This window comes from Arachis hypogaea, chromosome 19, assembly GCF_003086295.3.
Source record: "Arachis hypogaea cultivar Tifrunner chromosome 19, arahy.Tifrunner.gnm2.J5K5, whole genome shotgun sequence".
Taxonomy (NCBI): domain Eukaryota; kingdom Viridiplantae; phylum Streptophyta; class Magnoliopsida; order Fabales; family Fabaceae; genus Arachis; species Arachis hypogaea.
The window spans coordinates 76121435-76129024 of NC_092054.1; the positions used below are offsets into that span (position 1 = coordinate 76121435).

General features: G+C 38.1%; 1 non-coding gene across 1 annotated transcript; it reads left to right on the top strand.

Moving 5' to 3' along the window:
* The first annotated feature begins 282 nt into the window (after positions 1–282).
* LOC112781214 (small nucleolar RNA R71) lies at positions 283–389 on the top strand. Its single transcript, XR_003192004.1, has one exon. It is a non-coding gene; the product is annotated as a small nucleolar RNA R71 (small nucleolar RNA).
* Positions 390–7590: the final 7201 nt, after the last annotated feature.

The window sequence follows — 7590 nt, forward strand, 5'->3', positions numbered from 1 at the left end:
GCTACTTAGTTCCTCTCTATCTTCTTGGTGAGGTCGGCCAGCTGCTTGGTAATAAGCTTGTTTTGGGCCAGCAGTGCATCCACATTGTTTAGCTCCATCACTCCTCTAGTGTTGCCTCTTTCAGAAGCATAGTAGTCATTCTCTGCTACAGTCTCAATGACATCTATGGCCTCCTCAATGGTCTTCTTTTTGTTCAGAGATCCCCCGGATGAGTGGTCTACTACCTTTTTTGATTCTTAGGAGAGGCCTTCATAGAAAATGTGTAGCTGCACCCATTCATTGAACATATCTGGTGGACACGTTCTTGTCAGGTCCTTAAACCTCTCCCATGCTTCGTAGAGAGTCTCACCATCTTGTTGCTTGAAAGTTTGAACCTCATCTCTCAACCTGTTGATTCTTTGAGGAGGATAGAATCTTGCCAAGAATTTATTCACCACATCTTCCCAGGTTGTTAAGATCTCCTTCGGGAAGGACTCTAGCCATTTAGATGCTTTGTCCTTGAGTGAGAAGGGAAATAAGAGTAGTCTATAGGTGTCAGGATGAACACCATTAGACTTCACAGTATCACATATCCTCAGGAAGGTGGTTAAATGTTGGTTTGGGTCTTCTTGGACACCTCTTCCGAATGAACAGTTGTTCTGAACAAGGGTGATGAGCTGTGGCTTTAGTTCAAAGGTGTTGGCATGTATGGTTGGCTTTTGAATGATACTCCTACAGTTTCCTGGGTTTGGGTTGATATAAGAGCTTGAAACTCTTCTCTCCTGCCCAGCATGATTTACTAGACCTTCTCTGCCATGGTTGTGAGCCTCTTCTTCATGATGGTTCTCCATATTTTCCTCCATATTTGTTTCAAAATACTCCTCTTCTTCCTCTGTACCAACTACTCATTTTCCTCTTGCTTCCCTCCTTAATCTCAAGAAGGTCCTCTCAGGTTCAGAATCAAAGAAAGTTGAAGCCCCGCTTCTTCTCCCTGTCATACAACCAACAAGGCACAAGCAAGGAAATAGATGCAGAAAGTATTTCTATTAGAATTGCTGTTAGTGTGAGTGATGCAATAAATCAAACAGTTAGTGGGTTAGTGGACTGAATTGTAAACAACTAAAAAAAAGTAGGGGAAAGGGGAGAAAATAACTAAAACTGAAAGTAAATTACTCAAACAGAATTTTAAATTAAACAAAAGAAAAATGCTCAATCCCCGGCAACGGCGCCATAAACTTGATGCACGGAAACTTGTCTGTCAAAAATTTTCCTTCGGCAAGTATACCAAATTGTCGTCAAGTAAAAACTCACAATAGAGTGAGGTCGAATCCCACAGGGATTGATTGGTCAAGCAACTTTAATTAGAGGAATTTTCTAGTTGAGCTAAGCAGGATTGGATTTGAGATTTGCAGAAAATTAAATGGCGGGAAAGTAAATAGCAGAAAACGTAAATGCTGAAAATAAAGAGCTGAATGTAAATAGCGGAAAATAAATTGCAGAATCTTAAATGGGAATGGGGAAGATGCTCATAAAAGTAGATTCCAGAATTTAAAGAGAATGGGTAAGATCAGAAATGGGGGATTCATTGGGCTTAGGAGATGTTGCATTCTCCGGATCAAGTTCATTTTCATCTCTTCCTCAATCAATGCATTCATTGATCTCCTTGGCAATCTTAAGTGATCGAATTCCAATTTCTTGGTAATTCAATCTCTCAAATCTTGATCAATAGCCAATTCCTTGGTCAATTGCTCATGAGAAGAGATGAAGTATGGTCACTGATTATACCACATGTATTTCCAAATCAAAGTGTTGGTAGGATTATATGTCACTATATCCATCCAAACCCCAATTTGGTCCAACATGAGAAAGCATTTCTAGCATGATCTCTTCATTCCTCTTCCAAAGTTCCGAAGAGATCCAAGTATGAATAGCTTCTTTTCAAAGATAACAACCCAATTGAATGAAGATTGAAAGCTTTCTAGTAAAATCAAGAGAAAAGATAGAAGAAGAATAATGAAAACTAATATTGATCCATCAAATTACAACAGAGCTCCCTAACCCAATGAAAGGGATTTAGTTGTTCATAGCTCTGGGAATGAAAAGCATAGATGGAGAGTACATTCTAAAAATTAAACTAAAAGTTGCAGAGAAAGTAAAATACAGAGAGTAGTTCTCAAATTTCCAACCCCCTCTCTGATTCAAAACTACCCCTATATATATACTACTCTTCTGATCTTCTAGTTGGTTCTTCAAATCTTGGATATGGGCCTTTTGATCTTGAGTTTGAAGTAGTTATCCTCTTCAGTGGGCTTAGCTTTACTTGCAGAGAGAAAGTATGAAGTAGGCAGTGACTTTTAGCTTAGGACGTTAGTGGCGTTAACGTTAAGTGAAAGTGTGGGTTCGAGAACGTTAGTGGCAGTCACATTTTTCACTAACATTCCTAACCCAAGGGTGATCCACGTTAACTTCAACGTTAGTGGCACCAACGTGACCACTAACGTTGCCTCTTGATCCTTCTCACACGTTATTGGACTTACCTTTTCCAATAACGTTGAGAATCCTCCCTTCCCTACATTAGAGTTCACGTTAGTGTGGCTAACGTGACCTTTAACGTAGGCTTGCCATGTAACGACCCAATTTCTGGTACGTCATGATCATACTAGAAACTGAGCGCTACCAACTTGTCTACCTAATTATTATCTATTATTTATTATATGAGCCTGATTCATTGTTAAAAGCGTAGTTATTTTACGAGGTACTTTTTTTTAAAAAACGTTTGGATTAACAAACAGTATCATTCATAATCAATTCACAACTGATAATATATAAAACAGTTATAAACAACCACACATAAATACATCACAAGCAGTTGACACACCTAGATATAGCTAAATAATATCTATATACATATATATACATACAACATCCCAGGTCCTGACCTGTTCAAGAAGTCCCTAAGCTGGCGCCCAGGCTAGCCTAGACTCTATACTCACCTAGTCCCTCTAAACTACTAAAGCGAGGGAAAGTACGTTCTACGTCTTCAAAACTCAATTCAGGTGGATCGTCATCAAAAGGTGGAAGGTCGTCTACTAATCCTCTGCACGATCATACGTCATGAAAGAGCGTTTCTCAAGTACTTCATCCAGTGGCCACATAACAGCAACATCGTACGGAGGACTTAGGTTAAAGTTTGTAGATAAGCAGGGTGCAGACGTTGGCTGGCCTCACAGTATATACATATAATCAAGTAATGGAGTTCACTCTAGACTCAGAAGACTACCTAGAGCGGAATCTTCTTTGCAGAACAGTCATCAGCAAACTACAGAAGGGTACTCATGCTTCTATCTGAAGGGGAAATGGAGAGAGAAGGGGTAAGAACTGGGGAGTTCTTAGTAGGGTCGGGGTTATTAGTTAAGTTCATTAATTATGTGTTGTTTAGCAGACAGATAGCAGAATACAAGAAGCAGTAAATAGAAGATACATATAAACAGAGGAAATAGAGAAAATAGAAAGCAGAACACAAACAGAAAAATACAAGAAAATACAACACAGACACAGAGAATAGAATACAAACAAGGAAAGCATACATTCATACAACAATCATAACAGAGGAAAATGCACAGCCAAGTATGATACATGTCCTACCCTAGTGCAGGTAATGAGCTCATTTGTCGGTTACATACCCGCTCCCGACGTTACCCAGCAACCTCTGTCTGGATAAGGCTTTCCTGTTGGCAATACTCACTGCAAGCAACCTTTGTCTTGCAGGGTATCCACTGCAAGCAACCTTTGTCTTGCAGGGAGGCACTTATTAGCCAATATACGCCCAACAGACTCACTGTAAGCAACTTCTATCTTACAGGAGCAACAACACACTCACTGTAAGCAACCTCTGTCTTACAGGAGCAACAACACACTCACTGTAAACAACCTCTGTCTTATCGGAGCACACTCATGTCGATACCTCTGTAAGCAACCTCTGTCTTACAGCAAAGCATTATAGCAAGGTATCCCAGGAAAGCGTTCTCAGTGGTCGTACCACCGTCTATCTGACTGCCTCTCTGCAGCAGATTCTTACATAATCATTATCATTATCATCATTCATTAACATTCTCATTATTCATCATCACTTTCACATTCTTATGCAATACTTCTTTCTTCCTCTGTTCAATCATGCTATACAAACTCTACAACTTTTACTTTTACAACATCTTAATTCAAACCATTTCTCTTTATCACATTACTCTTTTCTCTTTGTCTTTTTACTTTACTCTGATTACTCTTTTCTATGTATCCCTTTATTCTGCTCTGGTTACTCTGTCTCTGTGTTTCTTTACTCTGTTCTGATTTCTCTGTTTAACGTATGTATTTAAAGCTTATGTAAATTTCGGTATGAATAGTTAGTCTGTCCCAAGTATAGGTTCATTAAGTCTATACTGAAACAGTTTAACTTTTCATATAATACCTAACCCTATTCGCAATTCCAGGACTAACTATGTTGCCCTAGTTCATTCACTAGTCTCTGTCTGTTTTTCTGTCATTAAAACATTACAGACTTTTTCTTCGATTTTTATCTTTTCTTCAACTTTTTATCTTTTATTTATCTTTGCCTCACTAATATATTTTTACCACTCCCTAAGTGTTTTATGAAAGTAATTATGAGATTTTGTGCTTAAAGTTGTCTTTCTAAAGCTTTTACAGAAAACTGCCTTTTCTGCATTATTTTATTATTTTTATTAAAATATTATTTTTAATTAAATATTATTATTTAATATTTTATTATTTTTTTATTATTTTATCATTAAATTTTCGAAAATTAACTTACTTTTACTTTTAACCTTTAAAATTCACGTTTTACCACCCATAACTTTTAATATTTCTACTTTTACCACCCTAACTTTCAGAAATTATCAAATAACCCCCCAAACACCAAATTAATTACTTCCTTGCCCTCTTATGAATCAAAAAGGTGTTCTTCATTGTTCTTCATCACACTCAAAGTGTTCTTCATGTTCTTCATAAATTCTTCAGATTCTTTCTCTGTTTTTACCCGTTTTTCAGTCTTTTCAGCAACCGATTTTTACTATAATTCATAATAAATTAGCAGCCACTAAAACCCCATCTTTTCTACATGATTTCAACACAAATTGAACCTCAATTAAAGCTTAGGCTTTCATTTTTCCAGCTTCCCAAGAACATGAACTTTAAAGCTTGAATTTCATCAAATTTCATAAAAATTTCACCAAATTTTCACCAAGAATCAATCATATATGTAACCAATTTTTAGCACAGCCAATTTATACAACATTCACACAACTCAAACACAAATAATCAAGATTAATTTCGTGACACCCTGCCTGGTTTTGCTGCTCCTAATTCAATTAAACTTTCAGGTGGTCCTTATGCACTTTTTCCTCCTAAATCACATCAAGAAAACACATATTTAACCATGTTTCCTTGAAACCGAATCAAAAGAGAGATGGTGCAGCCAACTCACCTTGATTCCAGCCTTGATAAGTCATATGATCATGTAGAGAAAGAAGAGAGGATCATTTTGGTCGGATTGGAATTTTGATTTGAGTTTTAGTTCAGCAGAAATCAAGTTTTGAAGATTTGGAACTAAGAACTTTTCTCTCATTTTCTCTCTACCTATTTTCGGCCACAAAGTGAAAATGAGCCAGCCTTGAGGGTTTTGGGGGTGTAGGGTGAGTTGTGATTGGTTGGCTTGGAGGTGGATTAAAATAATATTAAAATATCTCAGGTGTATAACTACTAAAACTAGATGTATCGGAACACTTGCAAAAACATCTCTAAAAATTATTTTCTGAGCTACTAGCATAAATGACACTAGTAACATATTTAATATGAGAATAAAACATGTATGATGAGGCCTTAGCATTGCTAAAGTCATCAGAGAGTGCTGGTGCTAAGCTACACCAGTAAACCGTAAACCCGGTTAAACCAATTTTCTGTTTTTAACTAAAACAGACCAGGTAACCTTATAATATCATTCAAGCATTTTCTAATACTAATATAATGATAATATTATACTATTATCTCTCTCCTCTTATGAATCAAGTCCGGTTCATCAAACAGAGACTATTTATGAAAATCAGAATCAAAACTGCCAACCGATACGGTTCAAAAACTAGGTTCTTCATGACCGCATTATCGAGCTTGCCTCGAAAAAGGTTCTATCTTAAGGATGACATAATGACAATGAGGATTAAGATACTTGTTGATATAGAAGAGGTGTTCCCTTTACTGATCTTCTGGCAAAATCCGTGCCTTCAGAAAAGATCTCGCATACTCAAAAATCAGGGTTGTTACATTCTACCCTCCTAAAAGAAAATTTTGCCCTCAAAATTTAACATGCGCATAAGAAGTTATAGTATTATCTATCACAAACAAAACAATAGTGTGGTACTCACCTCGAGTGGAAGAATTATGTGCATTAGTGTTGCCAGCAGTTACGGTAAAAACCCTTCCTTGTTGTTGTGGCCTAGCTGGATTTCGAACAAACCTTTTTGGGCAATTCCTCGATATATGTCCATACTCTCCGTAAGAGAAACAAGTGTGTGTCCCATATCTACAAGCTCTATTACCATGATCCTTCCTAAACCTTGAGCATACTGAAATATCTTGAGTTTGCTGAGATTGACCTCCTTCTTCCTCTCCGAAATTATAGTTGTCGTGGTTGCCATTGTTACGAGCATGAAAGTTACCATTCCGTTTATTTCCATTTTGGCGCTGGAACTGACCATTGACCTTAAAGTTACGACCTTCAGGGGCTAGATCATGAATAAAGTCTCTTCTTGAGGCCTCCCTACGATTTGCTCAAGCTATCGCCACCTTCTTCGAACATTCTTCCACTAGTTTACTTTTATTCACTAGTTCAGCAAAATTTCTTATCTCTAGCGGAACAACGGAGTTCATTAGTTCTTCTCAGAGTCCTCCTTCAAATTTCAAACACTTCCATTCCTCAAAGTCAGCAGGATTCCCTTGGTAGATCTTGGAGAAACGGCACAAGTCATAAAACTTATGGGCATATTCTACAATAGTTGTATTACCCTGTTTCAGCTGCATAAGTTCCATCTCCTTAGTGTCACGAGCTGCCCTCGGAAAATACTTCTTATAAAATTCATCCTTAAAAGTATTCCAAGGAACATCGCCTTCATCTTGTTGCAACAGTCGCTGTATCCCCTGCCACCAATGCTCAGCTTCTCCTTCCAGCATATAAGTAGCAAACTCCACGTGTTGGCCTTCCGGAACATGCTGCGCTCGCAGTGATCATTCGATAGCTCGAAACCAGTTGTCAGCATCAGTCGCAATGAGTGTACCTTTAAACTTAGGCTGTTTAACCTTCGGAAAAGTCGCAAGGGTCATAGGTCTTTCGAGATGCCCCAAGTTATTCTCATCATTTCCACTATCTTCCCCATGCTCATTCTCATTCCCGTTTCTCACTCCAAGACGGTCAACAGCCCTAGCCGCTACTACTGCAGCCTCACGCACTACCTCAGCCACAGCATTCATGGTAGTCATAAACGTTTCCTGTTCCCTCTCGTAGTCAACATTAGGAATTCCTTCCCGTACGCCTCGTCCCCGTGAACC